Source organism: Polypterus senegalus, chromosome 3 (genome assembly GCF_016835505.1).
Source record: "Polypterus senegalus isolate Bchr_013 chromosome 3, ASM1683550v1, whole genome shotgun sequence".
Classification (NCBI taxonomy): domain Eukaryota; kingdom Metazoa; phylum Chordata; class Cladistia; order Polypteriformes; family Polypteridae; genus Polypterus; species Polypterus senegalus.
In genome coordinates, this window is record NC_053156.1 from 87,547,506 (window position 1) to 87,564,193 (window position 16,688).

The 16,688-nt window shown below is 35.9% G+C and overlaps 2 protein-coding genes across 8 annotated transcripts in view; one reads left to right on the top strand and one right to left on the bottom strand.

The window, feature by feature from the left end:
• The window catches only part of katna1 (katanin p60 (ATPase containing) subunit A 1), a 35,939-nt gene extending 27,758 nt beyond the window's left edge, over positions 1 to 8,181 (bottom strand). Inside the window, exon 1 of one of the 2 annotated variants that reach the window (XM_039747577.1) lies at positions 8,114 to 8,181. The gene's annotated coding sequence lies outside the window, so the exon portion shown is untranslated. Of the gene's footprint in view, positions 1 to 5,083; positions 5,225 to 8,113 lie in introns of those variants that run through there. The other variant, XM_039747576.1, reaches the window with a different exon arrangement.
• A 173-nt stretch (positions 8,182 to 8,354) lies between these two features.
• dop1a (DOP1 leucine zipper like protein A) overlaps positions 8,355 to 16,688 on the top strand; it is a 117,913-nt gene continuing 109,579 nt past the window's right edge. For 5 of the 6 annotated variants that reach the window (XM_039747569.1, XM_039747570.1, XM_039747574.1 and 2 more), the window contains exon 1: positions 8,355 to 8,601. The gene's annotated coding sequence lies outside the window, so the exon portion shown is untranslated. The remainder of the gene's footprint in view (positions 8,602 to 16,688) is intronic. The other variant, XM_039747572.1, reaches the window with a different exon arrangement.

Consider the following 16,688-nt stretch of genomic DNA (forward strand, 5'->3'; position numbering starts at 1 on the left):
TATTACACAATAACCATGTTTTTTTTTTTTTTTTTAAGCTTCACTGCCCTCTCTCTCTGTGCCTCATCACATGAAAACATGTTAAACCAAATTCAGGGAATGTAAAACTCGGACTGAAAAACTATAACTATGGTATAACATAAACCGACTACACTTTGGAAGAACCATCATTCGCAACATATATAATGATGTGAAGGTGAAAACTGTCATGTTACACCAAACATATCCCCGTACACAAAAGTGGGCTCAACTGCAGGGTAAGTGTTTCATGTACATCCATAGGGAGTATGGCGAATTGCTACATCATTTCATAAATGTACCTCTGCACACACAGGCTTGCTTTCTAATTTGAACTTTATTAGGACCAGCAAAGAACTAACTCATCAACATATACTTAAAACGCTATTGGGAGCAGCAAGGAGCAAACATGCAGATGGAAGAACGAATACTTAAGACAGAGATAAAAGTTTTACTGAATTCAGAAAAAAATACACCAGTGTATCTTGCATTACTTTCAGAATTAGACATCTAGCAAAGTGGAGAGAGAGCAAATTTCAAATGCTTGCTTTTCCAGTTAAATAATACAGCTGGACCTGCTATGTCTGTACCTGGTAAGTGAATGTTTCAAAAGCATGGGATATTGTTACAGCAAAAAAAAAAAAAAAAAAAATTCACAGGTTTATTTAGAGTGTGGACATTCTCCTTAAAAGTGCTATATGGATCCATTTAGGACCTATAATTAACAGGTCAATACGGCATTAAAGATGGAAATAAAAGATCAGCCATTGTTGCGGAGGATTGTGACAAACTCAATTTTAAAAGTAAAATTTATATTTGGATGCTAACCTATTATAGTTTTACAGAGTCATTACTGTCACATGTACCGAGTACAGCAAAATTCATACTGGCACGATCTAATCAACATGTATACCATCTTATGATACTGCCAGGCAAATGTTCTTCTTAACACTACAGTAGTGAATAACCCTGAAGATGGATTATATGGAATACACTTTAAAAGCTAGGGAATGTTCAGAAAGACAAACAGAGTCTCCAAGTGTAGAATGAACAGAAGCCACCACAGAAGATAAGTGGTCTTCAGTGGATTGCGGAGAGAGACGGTGCTCAACAGTGGAAGTTGATTATGGATGCTTGATGGGTAACAAAGCATAATAATTAGCGCAATAGCAGCTGTGGCTGTCAATTGGTGTTTTTAAACGAGACATTTCCCTTGCCCAAAAAAGCAGATGGTGATATTTCTCAGTGAAAGATTTTTCAGTGTTCAATAAACTCACCAATCCATGGGCTTAACTTTGGTGTGTTCCTCAGTCTTTCCATGCCAGTGTATTTTACAATATTTGATTATTTTAATACAAAAGAAAATGCTTACCAACAGCTACGTTAAAACTTGTGTATTTGCGCAATGATTTCATTTTGCACTCTTGATTTATGAACATCTAACAACACTAAACATACTGTACATTTCCTATATGAAGGCCTCATATTGTGAAAATATTATATTGTGAAGCTTGAATCACAATTGAATTGTATCACGGGATAAATGTATTGTCTCATGACTAGTATGCCTGCTACTCAGTACATGTGCCAGCATTTCAATATAGCTGTAATCAAATCAGATTTTATCCTAAAAGGCTCCTCATTCATGTCATGCCATGCTCACAAGAAAGCCCACTGTTCATTCTTGCATTTGTAAACAGTGGCGGGTCTGCAGTGTCTCTGGAAGAACTGCAAATGAACTGTCACTATGTTATTTACACACAGCTCACTCCATCCATAATGTGCCATCCTTTCTTCACATCAATGCTGGTGTTATACCTTAATATTCCAAGTATGTAAAAACATTGCAAAGCAATTTCGGGGGAGTTTATATATGTTTTTAGCTAACTGAAATAAGTGGAACACCAATAGTTTTCAGATTAGTGTGTTTTATTTTATTAATTGTATGGGGAAAAAAAAAAAAGAGTGATAAGTGATATCTTTTATGCGATTATTGTGTAGTTGACTGGAAGAGAGGAAGATAGCAATTCACATCTGGGCAGCAACATAACACGTGCGAGTGTGTATATACGATTCAATACACATGCCAGCATTTCATTATAGCTGCACTCATATTTCTTTAAAACAAAAAAAAACAAAAAAAAAAAAGAGAGAGAGTATGTCAATCAAGGCCAAGCAGTGTGTCCTATAAGTCTTTCCGTTTTAAACAAGACCAACCACTATTCATTCTTTGCCTCCCCCCCCCTACAATTATACTGCCATATGCCACATTGTATTAGAATGTAACAGAACACACACTCCCCACAACACCACTGCAACACATATATCACATTTAGACGAGTAACAAAAGATGGCTTCACGATATGCTAAAACATGCTAAAAATATGCCTTCACAATGACAACTTGCTACCAGTAGATTCTCTCTCCATCTAATTGGTTGTCTTTATACTAGTTCCTCATTAATTTACAAATAAGGCAAATTACAATTTGTTGTAGAATATATTTAATAAAAGGGAAATATGAAAGTTATAAAGTTTATTCCAACATATATATTTTCAGTTATTGTTAATTGTGTTTCAGTATTTCAAGTCTAAAAAGAAATTTCTCCAGCTTTAAGACACTTGCACAAGAAGGACAATTTTACATGAAATGTTGCTCACTGTCACCAACAGGCAACTTAGAGTAACAACATAAGGTTTCCAAAGTACTACTTTTAAATACACAACTTTTTTCCAATCATTTGTGCAAAATTTACCCATAAATTTTAAAGCAACAATTTGCATTCAGCCAAACTGTTCCATTCATAATTTTCTTCCTCCATTTAAAGAAGTTAAAAAAAAAAAACCCAGATCCTTTTCTTTCGTTTAATTTTCCCTGGACTTCTCTTGTGCATGTATGTCCTTTTTATTTGGACAAAAGAAAAAAAAATTCAAAGCCTTGAAAATAAATTTATAGCAAATGCATACAATCATTTGCACAGATGACTTCCCACTTTAAATTATAAAATGCACTTCGGTTTATTTTTTTAAACAAGTATTCAGCTTTGCTACAAATCAACTATTTCACTTAACACACTACTGTATTAATAAAAATTTAAAGTCAAACGTGGTAGACACTTAACTGACATTTGAAATTCAAGTTGTGTGTTCCACTGAAGACGTGGTTAGACAAGTGTACCCATCTTTGTTAGTATTGCATTATTGTCATTTTTCTGAGGAGACACGCATGTAATTTAATTGGACTATGTACATATAACAAACTTGAACTAGATTTGCCAAAGTAGTGTGCCAGGTGCACTATTAATATAATTTTAGATTGAAAAAGAAATGCAGTGTACATATTCAAAACTTTAAAACTTCATCTTAGAAGTAAAAGATAACTAGCCTCACAGGCAAAAACTGGATGAGTTTATCAGAAAGTGCATCTCATAGTTTAATGAACAATGAAAGAGCTGTGTACTTTTGTATGGCCAGCTGCATTGGAGCTGCTTTTACTACCACACAACAGGTATTTTCTGCAATACTGTTTACTCTGTACATACTCTGTATAGAAGGACTGCGTGCCATTTTACAACACTCAGATCCACTACTAGTTTACTTAACTTAAAACATAATAAGAGGCAACGGAGAGCACTTGCTTTCCTCACAACACGATGGAGTGAAGCAGTCTGGTTTTAAGACCCCTGATACCATAGAATTCATGGTGCATCTGTGGCCACTTTAAAAAATGATTTGGGCTTAGCGGACTTATTGTGATAAAAAACTGTCATTTTAGCGATCTTTAGTTAGCCAACATATACTTTTTCTCTTGGGCAACAGCTTAGCTCTACTCTCACATACTGACTGGTGTCATCAAATTATCCATGAAGAAGATGTGTACCGTTTTAACATCCTGGAAACCTCTCTGACTACTCCGACTATGCAAGGTAAACAAAGACTAAATTCTTTGCCAGTACAGTACTTGCAAAATGATCACAGGAGTTTTTAAAAGAACATTTGCTTTAACATTATCATGCATGCGGACAAATAATGAAATAACACCATTAAAATAAAGGATACACGTAGTAACTGTATTCATTATTCAAAACGAAAGATTTTTAAAAGGTACCTATCTTGGGTTTGGTTAAACATATCCACAGGTGCAATGACAAGATAACGCAGATAAAGGAAAAACAAAGTATGACTAACATGTACTCTCTTTTCCTGGTTAATGGTCTTATCAGGTGTAATCTAACCACACACATCTCCTTCTGGCTTCTCATTACACATAACCAATGAAGGTTTAAATTAGCTTTTTTTTTTATTTTGATAGCTATACAAGATGTAATTAATAATTATGGCTCTACTTTCTCATTGCGAACTACTTTTTTCAAAGGCCAACTTGGCAAAAACTAATATTAGTTTAGCATTAAACCAGCAGTCTTAAAATAAATTCGCCACTGTTGAGGCTATTATATCTTTTACTTCAAAGATGGAGTTTTGCTAAATGTAATTAAATCTGTATCTGCCCCCAGGCAAGCAAGCCAGTTAAGACTGAGCTCAGGGTAGGAATTAAGATCAATTTAAAAGACTGGCTGCAGTCACCATGGTTCTTCAAGACTAAAGACCAAGTTTCCGATTTAGGATTTGCAAAACAACCACAGATCAAGAAATCTATTACGATGGGAACGCTCAGTATTAGTTCACCGCAGGACTGATCATCCCCGGTCGACATTAATTAAAAAGACCTACTTAGTTATGACTTTCATTAAGCACGGTTACTGCAATTACACTATTTAGATTGTAAGAAAGCGAGCATTACAACAGATATCCAAATTTTCTAAAACATGACGTACACAGCAGTAAGTTAGATATCCCGTAATTCCATGACAACTGAACGCCAATTGTGATCTTAATTTTACTAATTAAAACACACAACTTTAATAAAAAGCGTAGTCATTAATATAACTTTGTGTATACAACGCAAGTGCTTTGAGCCTACTATGTGTTACGCACACAATTCTAGTAATACTAGCACTGTAAAACAAATAAAGCAGAAAACCCAAAAACAAAACAAGTTTACTTACTTATACCAAATCCCAGTCAGCCCACCCGGCCCGCTCTCAACTACTTTGAAGGTTTATTTATTACGTCACTTCCGATAATATCTCTACTGGGCAGGTCCCTTCAACCAGTGCGGCGTTGAGATATTTCAAACGCAGCTGCCTGCCGCCTTGATGCCATTGGGCTGTGGGAGGATCATCCGCCAATCATTTTTATTCACCAATGGTATATCAAAGTAGCGTGTCAATCAACCCAATTCTCTAATCATCTTTTCCATGTGCGGTAACTTCCGGCATAATTTTACGTTAGCGTTGTTCGATGAGTTTAGGTGTGTGTTCTGTGCGCAAGTTGGGACATACTACTCGATGTCTGAAAACTTAAATAATTGGCCGAAAAGTTTAATTTTCTTTCGCGGTGTCAGTCTTCTGTTTACATATAGTTACACAGGCTCACCCACAAGCAATACACTTTGCACACGGAGAATATACAGTACTTCACCTGTTTAATTCTTTGTTGTATAAACGATTTCTTCTCTTTGTATCTGAAACGCATGTTTCATTTTTTATGTTCCGTTTTGCCAAAGTGCTACAATTTTGCTCATGCTATTAATTCATTCTTTATATAGATACTGGAAAGCTACTGCCACCAATAGCAGGTTTATGAGTGGTGGTTAGATGATCAGACCCATCAAGCAGTATAGTAATTCCTGAAGCAGCATGTTTATTTTTTTGACATGTCAGATACTTATTTTCTGAAGAATGATAAATTAATCAAAATCATCCTAATTAAAGATGTTGTATGTTTTCCCCTTTCTAAGTGTTTTTTAACATCATCATTTGCACAAACATGGAGCAGTAGCCCAGTGGTGCAGTGGTTAGCAATGCTACTTCAAAAAATGATGTGTCTTGTCATCGGTATATGAAAGGGAAGCGAATTTGAAGTTGAACCCAAGAAAACAATTGGTACTACAAACAAGTAGACTGACAGTATAATCCAGTATAAGATAGTATTTAAATTATATTCTACTTTCTTCCATTATTAAGATGTTTGAACATTGTGAGTTCCTGGAATAACCTACAGTTGTTTCTAACAGATTTCTGAATCCCCCTTAATGTAAATAGAGAGTGGCTACAAAAAAGTAGCCTGGTTTTAGTGTCAATGTTATTAAGTGTCTTTTTAGAAATGAAAGCATAATAAATATTACTCTCAAAGAGTTATTTATTATTATTAGAGGACGTCACTAACTATTTTAAAGGATGTGCTGGAAATGGCCTCCACTGGCAACAACGCAAGGTTCACTGTACCATAATCTGAACATGGAAACAGACCTTAGCCTGTGTATTGTGATAATTGCTGCATTAAATTGCCACTACCAAGACTTCTTTCCATGTGATCCGCAATCATTGGTTTTGGGGCATTACTCAAAAATCAAATAGCATGCCATTTTTTTTCACAAACTGCTGAATTTGGTGTTTTCCAGAAGCAGTCACAGCAAAGGTATTATTCCAAAAAAATTCCTCTCTTCAAAAAACACATAATGGTACTGAACTTCACCCTTATCCTAGAGACGTTTTTCTTCTTCTATTTTTGTATTCCATTATTTATAATATGTGTGTATGCTTTTTTCTGGAAGTGACATCTGGTTTTATTTCTACTATGCTTCTGCTTAACACTAGTAATAATATAGTTTATTATGTTATTTATTTTGTTTGTGAAACTAGATTGAAGGGCAATATTGTCCCGCATGGACTTAATCTCCTGACATTGTATTACATAACTAAACCACACAACAGCGGCGGCTTGAGTCAAGCAGTGCTATTTAGTTAGTTACTGTTATTTGAGCCTGGTGTGTGTCCTTTGGTTCCACCTTCAAACAGACTAAGAGGAGGACAGCCTAGTGGGCAGGGCATAGTTTGGCTCATGCAGGCTGTAGTTGGTCTTCTTCTGGGCTAGATCCTCCCATACTTTCAGTGGCTTCTATCCCACAAATGGTAGGGGGGTGTTCCAGGGAGCCAAGAAAACCTGTTATTTCCAAAACCAAGCAGACTTATTCTTAAGTACTCAGCCAGTTATTCTGCACCGAATCATCTGTCTTCGATTTGGTGGTCTATATTGTAATTTAGTCAAAAAAATCTTTTTTCCCCCCTCACTCAAATCCATCCATCCACGAATTTTAAGTAACAACTCACAATTAAGTAAACGTTTGTGATGTGCTGAAGCCTATCTCAGCAGCATTAGCTGCAAGGCAGAATCAATTACCCCTGGACAGGGTGCAAGTCCATCGAAGAACAATATTCACACCAACACATCAACAGTCCCGTTAACCAAACACGAAAATTTCTGGGAAGTCAAAATGCCAAAGGGTAGAAACTAATTAAGTTAGCTACTGTTCCCTTGTAAAATCATTACCAAGAAATGGTTTAAATCAACCCGGCATTCCAGAAGAAAAGTTCGCAAAATTGTACTAAAACAAAATCGTGAAATCTTGGTCATTCTGTCATTGTTGTTAGTCCAGGGAATCGAATAATTTCCAAACCTACATTTCCAGTTCAGGATGTTCTCCGTTCCTATTAGGGTTACCACTTTTAATACAAAAAAATAAGGGACGCATACTGCAGCGGGGGCCACATCCCTTGGGTGCCAAGCGCAATTTCATTTTCAAATACGGGACGATTCCGTATTTTAAAGGACAGGTGGCAACCCTACTTCCTATGCCACCAGCATTGGGCATAAAAACGGTCTCGCTGTCTACTGCTGGGCACACTCGCACATTCCCACATTTATTTCCTACGAGATCAATTTCCAGTTAACTGAATCAACAAACCAGATCGTATCTTGACTATGAAAGGAACTCTACACACCGACAAATCATGAAGACACGGTGAGAAATGTTAATCCATACAGGCGTTGGCCCCAGCACCAAACAGCGTTAACCCCGTCTCGCCGCAATTTTAAACTAATAGCCTGTTTAACTACAAAATAAACTATCTATAACCGACCAGGATTAGAACATCCCTTCCATGGCGCAAAGGAAAAAAATCCTAACGGCTCACCGCAGGGCCCAGTCACTCTTCGACCTGGATACTTTGGAGTCAAAAGAATTAACATGAACTGTAAACAGAGAAACACACGAGAAAAGAATTTTAGTTGAAAGCAGACCCGTAAAGCTTATAACAGGGGTGTTAACCAATGTGCCATAAGGTGAAACATGACACCCTCTTCCGAAATATAGCGATGGGAACCACTATAGCAGCGGGATAGTGTTTAACTCGGAGGGTGTACACCGTGCATGGCGCAGTGGATGTTGGGAGCTGTCATTTGTCAGAGATTGCTTCCAACGAAGAAGGGAATGCTGTCATCAGTAAGGCAGCGAACGGTTTATTGGAATTGGAGATTTTATGGTGTAATCGTCACCCAGTTGACTTTACTGCTGGAGATAGCACACCTTTGCGTTTTTATTTTCCTCCGTGTGTTAGGAACCCAGGAGTCTGTATCAAGAAACATCCTGTCTCGGTGTTTGGTGGCAACAAACCGGCATTCGGTAAGAAGCCTTTCAGCTCCAATTTATTCTCGGATTGCAGCTCCTCGATCCGCTTGCCTAAGAATGTAATGCCATACAACGGAGGACAGTTGCGTATAGTGAATGATTCTTTTCTTCCAGTTTGGGTGGTTACAGCATTGTCTTGTTGCTTACACAAAGCTACGGATTTTTCGTGCTGTGACCGTTCTTATTTGTATTCGTTTTACAAGCGTTTCTAATTTTTTGTTGGCAGAAAACAATAAGACTGAATTGTGTCACGGTCAAGCATCGGGTAGAAATCAAAACTCGTAATTAGATTTCAAAGGTCAGGATGGTATGAGTTAATCCCCTTTTCCTTTTTTCGTATATGGTAATGATTTATTGGGATAAAAAAGTCCCATTTTAGTTTCGGTCACAGGACTCTTTGTTTATCCTTTAGATGTGAACTCTAACCCTGCTTGTTGTTTATTACCTTTTAAAATGGATATCAAACTGTTTCTGTTCGTCAGAGTCTTGCTTTTCAGATGAATGAAACATATTAATTCTACAGTCCCTATTTGGTTATAAATGTGTATATCGAATTTTTTAATGTAATTTACAGTACCGCTGATTGCTCTGTAATGTGCTTTGTTTGTAATTTGCTCCCTACAAGAATGTGTCCATGAATGTAAGAAAAGTTAAATTATAGTGTTAAAATGAACAGTCAGAAGATGTTTTTAAATTGCAAGTAAACATCATGTGTGTGGTTTGACTGATGTGGTTCTCTGTTGGCATTTTTCTTTAAATTGTTCATTTGACTGTACCTTTTCATAACTAACTAAAAGATTATTAATCTTTTGGGCATTATTATTATGATTATTATTAAAATATTTTTTATATAAATATGCATCCATCCATCAATATACTTTTCTTTTACCTGGCGAGGGTTGCAGAGAACTACTATGGTGATAATGTATGGAATCACCCCAGAACAAGCATCACAGGCCATTTTAGAATTTCCTGCCAATCTAAGGAAATGGCTTTGATAGAGGATTTGCTGTTGGGCCTAGGGTAGGTCATTGAAATTTTCCAGTTAAATAGTGGCTAGTAGGCTATCTTGGTATCTGGAGCAAGTCTTTTAGAATGTCAGTGGTACATTTATACAGAGATTTAAAGAGTTATGTGACATTTGAAACTATGGAATGTTTCTATGTAAAAATATGAGCATAATGCATCAGTACACATGTATAAGATCATATAGAGAACATGCAAACTTCCTATTAAGATAACTAAAGGCAGCAGCCAAACTAGAGTCTAGTCACTGACCTCACAACAAAAGGTGCAAGGCATGAACTACTTGGGACAACAGGCCTTTGGAAAAATCACTTTTGCAAATACCAACAGTTGTCCAGGTTAGAGTTTAGAATTATTCTTTGTGAGGTGCAAATGAAAATTGAATTCAAAGAAACCTTGCAGAGACACAGGAAGAATGATCAAAGAAGCCATATAAAGTGAATATGTTGGTAATGAAAGCCAAGTTCTTGGAGCTGTGAGGCAGTAGTGTCATCACTTTCACCACTGCGATGCTCTATACTTGTATGAAATTTCAGCATATACTCAATATATTAAAAATACACTGTGCTTTTTTGTAAATCTATTTTGTTAAAAATCATCTGTGCCTTTCCATAAACTTGATTTTTCCAAACGGAAAGTAAGTTTCTACAACTGTATTTTCTGGATTGTTATAACAGTAGGAGATTTCATCATAATTGGTTGATCTGTTTACAAGTTAGTCAAGTTTCAGCAAGGCACTTGTAGATGCATATTACTCTGGAAATGTCCAAATCATGTTGAATAATTTTACGTCCATTGCAATACTCACAGCTCTACTGTATTTGAAGAAATTAATAAAAGGCAATATGGTCTAGCAGTGGAAGAACTAGACTTGACTTCATAAAGTTTATTTTGTTAAATTCTAGATTTCCTTTCGTGAATCTCAAGAAAGTGTTCAACCTTCCTTTGTTCCTTAAGTGAAATATTCATCTTTGCTAATCATGTTAATTATTTTCCTTTATGTGGGTTTATAACATATAATCCATTTGTTCATCTGTAATCTCCAACCATGTCTTCTTCAACCCTGGTTTCATGTTTTTCTCTGTACAGTACCTTATTCCCTCCACCTCCATCTTGATTCACCTCTTCACTGCATCATTATCTGCTTTTTATTCCACATACCCAAACCCCCTATCATCTTCACAACTTCCTGTCAACTTATCTTTATCAGCCATGTCTCACTCCCATATAGCGTACTATCCCTCACAGCTTTCATAAACTTTAACTTTCAATTCCACAGATGTTTCTTTAGAAATCGGAAAGGGTTTACAGCTCACTTACTATCTTCCATATGCATCCCACCCTGTCTATCTTTGCAGTGCCTGAACCTCCGTCTACAGTCAGCAGTTCATATAGGTATCGAATATTTGCTGCTTTCTCCGAAACAAATTCATAGTCGATATCTAAATGTACACTGACTATATTAATATTATGCACGTTTTTCACATTATTTTAAAAAAGTAGGTAATTGGTGATTACAGATTACTCTTCAAAAATGTATGCACCCACTTTTGACAACCAACGTGTTAAGTTCCTTTCAGCATTCCTACTACACACATAATATGGCTATGTTCCTACCTCTTTCACATCACCCCTTCACATTCAGCCATCACCTTTGTGAATTTCCCCTTGGGATTAATTAAGTATCTATCTATCTATCTATCTATCTATCTATCTATCTATCTATCTATCTATCTATCTATCTATCTATCTATCTATCTATCTATCTTTTCTAAATTTACATTTAGGGTTTACACTTCCAAGCTAGTGCTAGTTTACCATTTCAGTGTCCTCTCCTTAAACTCAGCTTCATTTTTTGTCCTCCGTATCAGATCTTTAACCTTACAAGATCTCCAGTAGCAATCATTGATGCACTTCTCTAGTCCCTTTCACTTTCCCGAACTGCTGTCCTGGCCTCTGTTTGTGCTTCCTCATACATAAGCATTACTATAAGCACTAACTGTTCATCTACGCCTAACTCAAAGTTGCCTCTCATGGCACCATGTTAAATGCCTTCTGAATATCAACATCTGTCTGGTGGAGTTTCTTTTGCTTCATCTGAGACTTTTCCCGCATTAACTCAACAGCAAACACTGTAGTTATGAAACCAAACTGCCATTTTCATGTGATCACTTGATTTCTTTTTTATCTAGCACCCTTCCACCTTCATTGCATGCTCCAAAAGCTTGATTGCTGGATATGACCAACACTCAATGGATCTCCCTTTTCTTTGTATACTGGAATTAACACACTTTTTGTCCTGTATTTGGGAATCCCATCCTAACACAATATTACATTGTACAGATCTGTTAATCATTTAACTCCAGGACATTACACTATGTTTAACATTTCTAGCTTTATTTCAGTTTTAGCCTGCTGCTTTGCCTATTCTCATCTTCTTCAGCTCTTTTGTGACATCCTCCTTTGAAAAATTACATTTCTGTCAACAAAAATTGTTGTCCCTTTCTCCTCGTTTGGCAACTTCTAAACGTACCTATTTCAGGTATGTTTAATCCCATTAATGTCAATCATGATGTCTGTTCATCTGCTTTGCATTCTGGAACATATTTGTGTTTACTTAATTCTGCAGCTCACTTGCAGAAGGCTCACTTAGTCTTCAGTGTCCCCTTTGTCCAACTGCAGACTTCTTCCATTTTCTTCAACCAGACATTCTTCGTTGTTTCCCACTTGCTTTTCATGCCTGATGTTTCTGAAATTTCACTTGCTGTTTTTTGACACTTTTACCTTTCCATCTTGTCTCATGTATGTGGTGCACTTCTAAACTCCTGTTCAGCACTTCCACTATTTTTTCTTATTTTTCCTGTCATGATTCAACCTATTTAAATTTGTCCTGCAGAACTGGCAGCCTACCTTTACCCACATGTTTTTTTTTTCTTTTAATATTGTTAATGACAACTGAATCCATATCAGGCTATGTGTAAGAGTTCATCCACCAGTCCAGAGAGGTATCCCTCCTGTACACCAGGAATGTGACATACCATATTAGTCTTTGTGTCTCTGGAGCAAACCGTAGTTTCCGTGCATGTAATAACGTCCACTATCAGTAAAATCCACTAACAATAAAGTCCACTATTACTACTTCGTAGGTACTGTTTTGGAGATGACCCTTTTGGGCTCCTCGTGATGAATGCCTCTTAATAGAAAGGGGGAAAAAATTAAAACCTACTTATATGGAATCAAACACCAAACCACATTCAGATAATTTTAACATATCTGGCAGAGTTGGACTAAAAGGTTTTCAATGTGCCTGTTTTTACTTGTAATCTTTTTATGATAAGATATGTAAAGTACTAGCTGTACTACCAGTCTAAGATGGGTTGAAATCTAAGTAATTGACATAGACCTCAGTGTTAACATTTGTAGTGCACCATGCAATGCATGTGTCTCTGTTATGTGTCATTTGATACAGGACTCAGAACAACAGTGTTAATGTTTGTGATTTGCCATGTATTGGAATGACAAATGCAATGCTTTTTATTACTAAAAATGTTTGTGATGCACCAGCTTTTGGATTGACAGAAATATAGCATCTGGACCGACAGACATACACACTGGTACTTCTTAGCCTTTTATTAAGATGGATTTATGAACGCAATAATAATATTTTTGATAAGTGCTATGTGAAAAAATTATTTGTGAAAGGTACTTAATAATAAGAGTACAACATAAGGGCGAGAAGACATTGCTGTGAAAATAACTGGAATAGTAATAATTATTGCTGATTTCATGTAGTGCTTTTCATAGTTCTTGGTATTACATATTTCTTTAAAAAGCTGACCATCATAGATTTTTTTTTTTAAAGAGATCACTGAAAGGTTATTTAACAAGTGAGTTTCATTTCAACATTGAACTTTAGTGATTTAAACTGCCTTCATGTCATCTACATTATTTTAACTTCAGTCAATTTCTGCTTGTGAGGCACCAATAAGGTTTTGTGGTTTATCTGTTTAAATTTAGCTTATGTCTGTTTTTTTTACATTTCTAATTATTTATTATTCTTTCTGATTTGTTTATTTTTTATTGCAGATTCACATCTATTTCATGTTGTTCAGTGTTCAGAACATACTTTTGTATTTGGCATAACAGACATTGAATACCTATTGTAGCATTTTCATTTATATCATGTTCTTGGCATAATTTTAAACTGACCCTGGTGTGAGGGTGTGGGTCCTGCCTGTGTTGGGTTTTTTTTCAGCTTGTGCCAGTATAAGTTTGATTTCCCTGTAACCTTGGATTCAATTTAGCTGGCTTGAAAATTGATAAATGTTGGCATTTTACAAATATCCAAAATGCATTTTGATAATTTGCAATCATTCAAATGTCATAATTTCAACCTTTACACATTTTTGTACCACATTTTGTTTGCTTTATTTGAATATAAAGTAAATTCTAAGCTTGAACCTAACATAGATATTTTCATTATACATAAAATCTGATTGATTGGAGGAAAGGAGTATGCCTTGGGTGTCTGAGCAAAATATATATTTTAATAGAATATTCCTTCTACTTGCCAGTTGCAGTAAGGGCTGCTGAAATGCTGCCCTTGTATGTAGCTGGATGGAATTTTCTGTGTCATGGAATTTGTGCTGTGCATTACCCAAAACAATTGTGATCAATGAACACATTAAACAGTAGTTAGTGGAATTAACAAAGAAAGGTTTTTATCCGTACAAGCAAATTAGTGATAGTGTCACAGTCTTTACATCATTAGGATTTCTGTTAATTTCTAAACACAGAAGTAAGTCTAAAAATATAAATAGTATTTGTGAAAGAATACATTCAGTTTATAAACACAGTATTTACATTAGTGTTTGTTTGTAAGTTACTGAAAGTTATTAGAAAGAAATAATTAGTATTTGTTGGGTGTTACTTATTGGATGTCTTACTTGACAGAAGGAAAATTGATGTTATTGAAAACTGAGATATCTAAAAAAAAAAAGGTAAGTCATGACTTCTGCAATAATTGCTGGGTAGTATGTGTACACCCTAAAGATACACCCAAGCTGAATACAATAAATCCTGTCATGAGAATGCACAGTTTGCCACATCACTGTGAGATAACTATTGAAATTTTAACTTTGTTCAAACAGGTTTTGCCAATTATTAAATGGCGAGCATGCAGTTTCACCTTTATTTTGCAACAGACTACTCAGTAGTGAAAATGCTGGAGTGTGTTTAGCTAGTATTGGTACTATACCTAATCTTTCCTGTCTTACCATGTATTTTTGGTGTATATCATTTTCTATTCAGATGTCACACAGACAATGACTGGCCATGGGATTTAACCCCAGGACACTGTATCCATGAAGCAAAAAGTGCTAGTTGCTGCTCCACAATTGTACACCTGTCTTTGACATGTTCTTTGGAATTGCTTCATTTACAAAAAAATGTTTTCCCTGTATTGTTTACTTACATTTGAGAAATTAGGATTAATTATGGATTTTTTAATTAAAGTTTTTTTGTTGGCAGAACTACTAAAGGAGAGGAATTTAGCATGAGACACTGTTTGAATTGGCTTTGTTTTCGTGTCAGTGGTTTGGTTGTTAAACAGTAATTTAAATTTTATACGGGCCTTACTTACTGTCACCTGTGCAGCACATTAACTGCTTTGACCATATCATGCTGTCCATCATCAACATCTTCCTAGTCTCTAGACATGTCAACCCTGAACCTGCAAGTATAGCTGGAGAATATCAAATTCAAGTTAATTATTCAAGCATATTTTCATTACTGAACATTAGACGAAAAGTTTAACAGACTTTAATACACAGTTCAATATGGCTGATAAAATAACATGCTAAGGTAGTGGTTCCCAACCAGGAGTCTAATGCTCCTGGGATATATCAAGGGTCCTGCGGCAAAATGGTAGAAAAAAAAAATCATATAATGTTATACTTTAAAAAAATAATAAAGCATTTTGTTAGTTCATGTTTATTTTAATAATATCATTGTCACTTTGTTAGAGGTCTTGCCAATTATACTTATTAATAAACATGTTTTTTGAATGCTACTCGAAGGCTACCGTAGATGTACACACATTGCATTGTGCCATTAAAGCAGTTCACAGTAAACTAGACATAGTGCATTGAATGGTAAAACATATGTAACGATGGGCTGTTTTTTAAACAGAAAACATTCCAAAGAAGATCCATCTTGTTGTTCTGCTTTAAATTCATCAAATGAGTCATATTGCAAAGCAAAATAAAAATTTAGAAAGTGTGAAGCTTCATACATAAAGGTTGGATTTGTGCTGGCTATAAAAAAGGTTGGACTTGATTATCCCAAAGATGTTCTTTGTCAGGAAATTCTGTCAAACGAATGTCTAAATCCATCTATATTGAAAAGACATCTAGAACAAAAACATCAAGCTGATTTTGGGAAACATGTCGACTTTTTCCAAAGGAAAGCAGCACTGCTTGTGAAATAAGCAAGCATTGTCACACAGCAAGCAATGGTTTCAGATGGGGCAATGAAGGCATCTTTTTTGGCATTGTATTGCATTGCCCATGCAAAGAAAGCTCACACATCTGATATTACCAGTGACCAAAGACATAGTTTGGGAATTGCTTGGTGAGGAAGCTGCCAGTAAAACTGACACTGTCCCTTTGCCAGGAAACACTGTATGTAGATGGATATCTGACATGGCTGAGGATGTTATGGACTAGTTACAGGAATGGTTATAAAACAGCCTTTAGTTTGCGTTGCTTTTGGATGAAAGCACAGAGGTAGCTAACGCAGCACTGCTTATTGTCTATGTCAGAATTGTTGGAGATGAAACGTTTGTTGAGGAGCTTTTATTCTGCAAAGAAATTCAGAGGACATTTTTCAAATTTTGGATGCTTTCATTCAGGCAAATTTAATTGACCGTTCTTATTGCGTGGGCGTTTGTTATCACAATGCATTGATTATTGTAACTCCCTACTGGCAGGAGTCCCTTCTAATCTTATCACATCTTATCTAATCGATATCACAGTTCCATCAGATTCACAACTCTG